This window comes from Rhipicephalus sanguineus, chromosome 1 (genome assembly GCF_013339695.2).
Source record: "Rhipicephalus sanguineus isolate Rsan-2018 chromosome 1, BIME_Rsan_1.4, whole genome shotgun sequence".
Taxonomy (NCBI): Eukaryota; Metazoa; Arthropoda; class Arachnida; order Ixodida; family Ixodidae; genus Rhipicephalus; species Rhipicephalus sanguineus.
The window spans coordinates 150,731,807-150,738,245 of record NC_051176.1 but is presented as its reverse complement, the minus strand read 5'-3'; the positions used below and the strand labels follow the sequence as shown (position 1 = coordinate 150,738,245).

General features: G+C 47.1%; 1 long non-coding RNA gene across 1 annotated transcript; it reads right to left on the bottom strand.

Moving 5' to 3' along the window:
* Positions 1-1,151: 1,151 nt before the first annotated feature.
* Positions 1,152-4,701, bottom strand: LOC125759041 (uncharacterized). Its single transcript, XR_007416642.1, has 3 exons — positions 4,531-4,701; positions 2,181-2,443; positions 1,152-1,390 (listed from the first exon to the last, which is right to left on the bottom strand). It is a non-coding gene; the product is annotated as an uncharacterized LOC125759041 (long non-coding RNA).
* Between the last annotated feature and the right edge of the window lie 1,738 nt (positions 4,702-6,439).

Sequence of the window (6,439 nt, the reverse complement as noted above, 5' to 3'; positions counted from 1 at the left end):
AGCAAACGAAGTTCCGTGCGGCAGGACGAATCTGTCATGCCACCCTCAGTCAGAGTCGGACAAGCGCCAGCAAACAGTTTGCTAGTGTCGCGCAGGACGAATCTGTCATATGCCCCCTCAGTCAGAGTCGGCAAGAGCGCAAAACGAAGTTGCTGCGCGCAGGACGAATCGTCATATGCCCCCTCAGTCAGAGCGGCAACGCGCCAGCCAAACGAAGTTTGCTGTGCGCGCAGGACGAATGTCAATCCCCCAGTCAGAGTCGGCAAGCGCCAGCAAACGAAGATTTGCTGTGCTGGCAGGACGAGAGTATCCCCCTCAGAGTCGGACAAGCGCCAGCAAACGAAGTTGCTGTGCGCGCGGACGATCTGTCATTGCCCCCCAGTCAGAGTCGGACAAGCGCCAGCAAACGAAGTTGCTGTGCGCGCAGGACGAATCTGTCATATGCCCCCAGTTTGTTGTTGTTGTTGTTGGTGGTGTTGTGTTGTTGTTGTGTTGTTGTTGTTGTTGTTGTGTGTTGTTGTGTTGTTGTTGTTGTTGTTGTTGTTGTTGTTGTTGTGTGGTTGTTGTTGTGTGTGTTGTTGTGGTTGTTGTTGTTGTTGTGTTGTTGGTGTTGTGTTGCTTGTTGTTGTTGTTGTTGTGTTGTTGTTGTTTGTGTTGTTGTTGTGTTGTTGTGTTGGTTGTGTGTTGTTGGTTTGTTGTTGTTGTGTTGTTGTTGTTGTTGTTGTGTGTTGTTGTTGTTGTTGTTGTTGTTGTGTGTTGTTGTTGTTGGTTGTTGTTGTTGTTGTGTGTCTGTTGTTGTTGTGTTGTTGTTGTTGTTGTTGTTTGTTGTTGTTGTGTGTGTGTTGTTGTTGTTGTGTTGTTGTTGTTGTTGTTGTTTGTGTTGTTGTTGTTGTTGTTGTTGTTAGTCATGTTCGTTCAGAGGTTTCCCTTACGCCAACCTGTCTGGCTGAGCCTGGTAAGAACGACAGTGACGCACAACAGCCGCACGCACCTTTAATAACTTTCTGTAACCTTATACACGGAAACATGGCAGGTCAGCCAATGTTCTAGCCGGCTAACCCATCCCTGAACTGGTCGTGCTACTAAACAAACAATAACAAGACCAGCTAAAAAGAATAACGCATTACAAAATAATCCAAGATAATCACGACAAATATGTACATATACGACGTCCAGCGCATAAATATAGCGCAGAGTCTAGGGGCATATCCAATGCGTACAGGGTGGTCACGCATTCGTTCGCGTAAGCACTCGTTGACGTCGCGGCTGCCTTTAATCGACGCTTCTTCCCCGATTTGGGCGAGTTCTCCTTCGAAGCAGACGCACACCGCAGGAGCCGCTCACGGAATCACCTTCACTTTCGCCGACCTCCAGCCTTCTCCTCTTCACCCTAATTAAGTGCAAAAAAAAACCACAATACGTATTAGTTAACACACATGTTCAGGTAAGTGTGACAAATCTAAGCTTAGTTGAACTGAACGTCCTTCAAAGTGTGATTAAACAATCAACACCAGCATTTCTTGTGCACTATCTTAGTCTTTCTTGCTCGGAATATTCACGCAGCACTACTACGTAACACAAGCTTGCACTGGTATGCGTTCAGGGCTCACACAACCAACGGCTATCGTTACGTCCGCCTCAAGTTCTGACGTCGTATGGTCCTAAATAGTCTACTTGACGCTACGAACCAACGCGTTCTTCGTCTTAAACCCCTATAGTTCTGAACGAATAGTAACCGTCACGTTGTGATGAATTAGGCGCGAAATACTAATGCAGTCAGACTGGAGAAAGAACACAGTTCTTTTCGTTGGTTTTGTGTTGCCAATTCATCACGACATGGAGCTACACCCGACTCACCCTAACGTCTACGCTACTTCCGCACAGGTCAAATACAAGCTGCATACGGTTGGCAACTGCCCACGCAACGACATTAGTGCGAACATTCGTTGAAAGTTATTACGGAACTGAAGGTATAATTTTTGTGCCCAGTATTCTCCTACGGTGGTAATAGAATGTAGCCTGCAGAAATTTTATTCCGTATGCATCATTCATTAAGAGTTTCAATGTGCAAACTAATGAGCATACGCTTTCGCAATTGAACAATTCAAAAGCGAAACCACACGCAAGCAATTATTGGTCCTCAATAGATAATATACACCTCGGTGAATGTATTTACGCACCAGCATTTGATAGTCCTTGAACTCTGCTGCTCTTGGTCCACCGTTACTGCAATGGTTGAACATCTCGATTGCGGTGAGAACGCAACTCGCTGACAAGCACGCTCGGTCGTGCAGAACACTTGATCGACAGAACCCCAGAGTACCAGATGGAGAAGACACCAAGTACGCTGGTATGGGTAACCGAGCCGCTGCGAAGCATTGTCGAAACAGCTGAACCCCTGGGCAGCGCAGGACACGTCGCGAATTCTGCTACTCTCCGGATCCTGCGAAGGAGACGAGCACGCATATTTCTACAGTGGAAAGACAAAACCACACCATTGCTTCTATAAGGAGAAATCATGCTATACGGTGGCTTAACAAAACTCCTTGGAATTGCAAGCCAAAAACCTTGCATTACAGGACTAATCTTGCGATAACAGTCATGTTGATAATTACCACATTGAGCTCTTTTACTGCAGGAAATTACTTAATCGGGAATGGCTAAGTGAACAGGTAAGGGAGCTTGAGATGTGCTTGAACAACACATAGTCCTCCTACAGGAAACGGTTATGTCAGCAAACGGTCGTAATTGCCATGGGATCTTCCATTCCATGACTACCGGCAATTTGGGAACAGACTTTGCGCCCTCACCTAATACTTACTTTGCGCCCACACCAAATATTTTCGTCCGTTATTTAGACGACTGCTTCAGCATTATACAAGTGTAAGACGCAACAAGTCTCCTGAATCTTCTCAACACCATATAAACAGTTCACTGCAGAATACAAGTTGGATAACATCCTTTCCATCCTCCACGTCTGCGTGAGTGAACAGGAACAGACTCTCGTTCGGCGCCCGGAAGGACTCATACCGGCTATTCATGCCATCAGGCTTGCCAGAAGCCTTCCGCTGTTTTATCTCTCGTTTTATCGAAAGCCGTCTCAAAGCAGGCCTTCTGCAGGGCGCACCGGTGTTACGTCCGTTCCAGGTGTGAGCGAAGCTCTAAACCGCATGTTTACATACGACATTCACAATCCACGCGTACCGTTCAACAAACTGAAAAATCAGCTTGCTAACGTCGGGGATCCGATACACAGCGAGAATTCCCCCTTTTCGACAAAGTACCATGTGCAGACTGCAGCTACATCGGCGAAACTGGCAAGTTCAGGAGGATATTGAAGGAGCGTCAGAGAGAAATCGGCAACAAGAAAGCATCGAACGTCCTGGCTGAGCATGCAGACATTCACGGTCACCGCATCGATTTGGATGACTCCAATACAATAGCTAAGGAGGAGAATCTCGCAACTAGAATACTTCTAAAATTTTTATTCAGTCGACAACACCGCCAACAGGAACAATGGAAATCTGTCCGCTGACGACACCAATTCGCTAAGTCATATTTTAGTATAACAGACGTCTTCTGCCTGCTTTAGCGTGATCAAGGAACCCTTACAAGCCCGTAAACGTCCCTCGTGCGTTTTTGCCTTGACTTGGTTAGTGGCCGCAACTGGATAAAGGTGGAAAAGACGAAACTCATGCGCAAAAGCATTAAACAAGTCCTCAGCCTACCCCAAAACACGAGTATCTCCCGAATCGACCAACTATGCTTGCACAACGACATCGACGAATTCATCGAGGCCGAGACTACGGCGCAAATGGTCCGCCTCTCCTCCTCCAAGGCCGGTCGTCGACTTTTAAACGAGGGCGGCATGTCCCCCACACCCCTACCTTGAACGCTCAGTAACTCTCCCGAGAGATGTTCGAGATACCTACATGGTAACCCCATTCCCACGAAACGTCCACCAACAACCCAACAAGGGCAGACGCCTGCTCCGGGCTCGCGCGATCCTCGACCGCACCGCCGCGAATCGCGACTCTTCCGTACTCGTCGATGCGGCGCAATACGGTAACTCCTCCACCGTTACACTCGCGGTAGTAGATGGCGACGGAGCCCTACGCTCAGCCGCCTCGGTTAGACTAGCAACGAGCGCCATAGCCGAGCAGGTCGCCATAGCTTTAGCGATGATCGATCCCTCGCACACCAGCGTCTTCACAGACTCACGCGCCGCCATTCCGGCTTACGAAACCGGCAATATCGCGCGTGACTACAGACATACAGTTTAGTTTAGCGACCCCTTACTCAACTTCCACGAAATCACCTCTCAATATCGTAACAACAGAAGCCAATACCCCTAGCACACACAAAGCTTGAACGCGCGCAAGCGGTAGCTTTTCGCATGCTACAAACGAGATCGTACCCATCACGTTGCCTACTCGGTCATTACAACTCGGACATCACTCCACAATGCCCAGATTGCACAGAAATTTTATTGTTCACTCTCGCACATGTTCTGGCAATGTCTGGCGTTACCTCGGGGACCAGTCACCAGTTAGTTCGACTGGGAAGAGGCACTCAGTAGCTCCGAGCTCCACCCCCAACTCAAGGCAGTCCAGAGGGCCCCAAGAACTGGCGGAACGCCACCACGTTCCCGCCCCGACTCGGGCGTCGCCTACGGTAGCGGCTGCTAGGGTGTCCCTCGTGGATTCCCCGGCGGCTTAAGCTCCTCAGGACTTGTCAATTAAGTTCTTGATGACTGTCGAAATGACCACGCAAACCATACGATTATTCGGAACTCTGAAAATGCTTCATATTTATTGCAATCGTCCTAAACCTATCAGCATGTTTCTTTAAAGATACACTTTTTGCCAGCTTACAGGCTCGCACTATTACGAAAGCACGTCTTTTGTACAATATGTAAAATGCCACACCTTTTTTACTCCATTGATCTTATGTAGAACACAATACTACGCAAGTTAGTCTAATGTGAACTTGTAGGCCATGACTGAACTACAAGCATGGCCTATATTATAACACTGAATAGCGACAAGCACTAGCCGGACTAAACGCTAACAAGACAAATACTACACGCATAGCCGAAGACTCAATTAAAGGGTGTAACTTTAGTTATGTAAAACAAGTGCTACAATTTTCGCTACGGACGAAAGAAGGGGGAATTTCGCAGGCCTCGTTTTTCTTAGTTAGACAATGTTGTGTTTAACAAGAAATACGAGCCCTTAAAAATTCCCTTTCTTTCGTTCATTCGTAGCGGGATTCTCGTTATGGCCGAATTGATGCCACGTTGTGTCTAACAAAGAAAAACGAGCCCTTAAAAATTCCCCTTCTTTTAGAGGTGTGCGAATAGTGAATTTTGAAACCAAATCGAATACGAATCGAATAGTGATGACACCGAATCTAATCCTAATAGAATACTCTAGGGATAGTTTTCCAATAGTAAGACAACCATTTTCAAAAGTCCTACACTCTACAACATTTTAATTTAAACAAACATTCACAAACTTTCACCAAACAACATTACGGTTACTTTTAACCGACCCTAATACCTCGGTTATGAATACCGAGGTAAGCTCGTATACAGCAGCGACCAGAGCCTTCGAAATATTTCGCAACTGTAGGTTTAAATACAGCAGTGACTACCGTAATCATGGTGATACTTAGTCGCTCGCCTACAGCTAAATCTGTCATAAAACTGAGAAATCTGACATTACAACATGGGCCTCTGCACCGAAAGCATCAGTGTTGAAAGCTGCATCTGCAAGAACAATTTACGCAAACAATTTACGCGTCTGTTGTCTATAGTGAAGCTGAGCGCAGCCGTAGTCCCCTGCCGTCAGTTATTACAAGACGAAGACAGGAAGCGATTAATGCGATGCAGCATAGTAAAAATTGAGTAGGAGTGGAGTTTTAAGAAGAAAAAAAAAAACGCCTTCATCCGGTATTCAATTTAGCATAGGTAATCTCGCAAAATGTTGGGCTGCGTGCATATTGGTAATTCAGTGATTAAAGACGAAACATGACCTTCGGCTGTTCCAGAGTTTCATTGTGTTCGGGTTCTCCCGTCGGTGCTGATTATTCAAAAACTATTCGAAAAAAAAATCGCGAAGCTTGCACTAAGCCGCGCAAAGCTTGAAACAGCGAAACTGGACATTTCTGAAGACTTGTGGGAAGACGTGAGGCGTTCGCTTTCACACATATTTTATTGATGCTTGTTCTCCGATGGGCAACCACAGATGCTGTCTTCTTGCGGGCCTCCTCTTCTCTCGCGCTAGGCTCGAACGTGCGGAGAGCCCCGCCGCGGTGCTCTAGTGGTTATGGCGCTCAACTGCTGACCTGAAGGTCGCGGGATCGAATCCCGGCCGCGGCGGCTGCATTTTCGATGGAGGCGAAAATGTTTGAGGCCCGTGTACTTAGATTTAGGTGC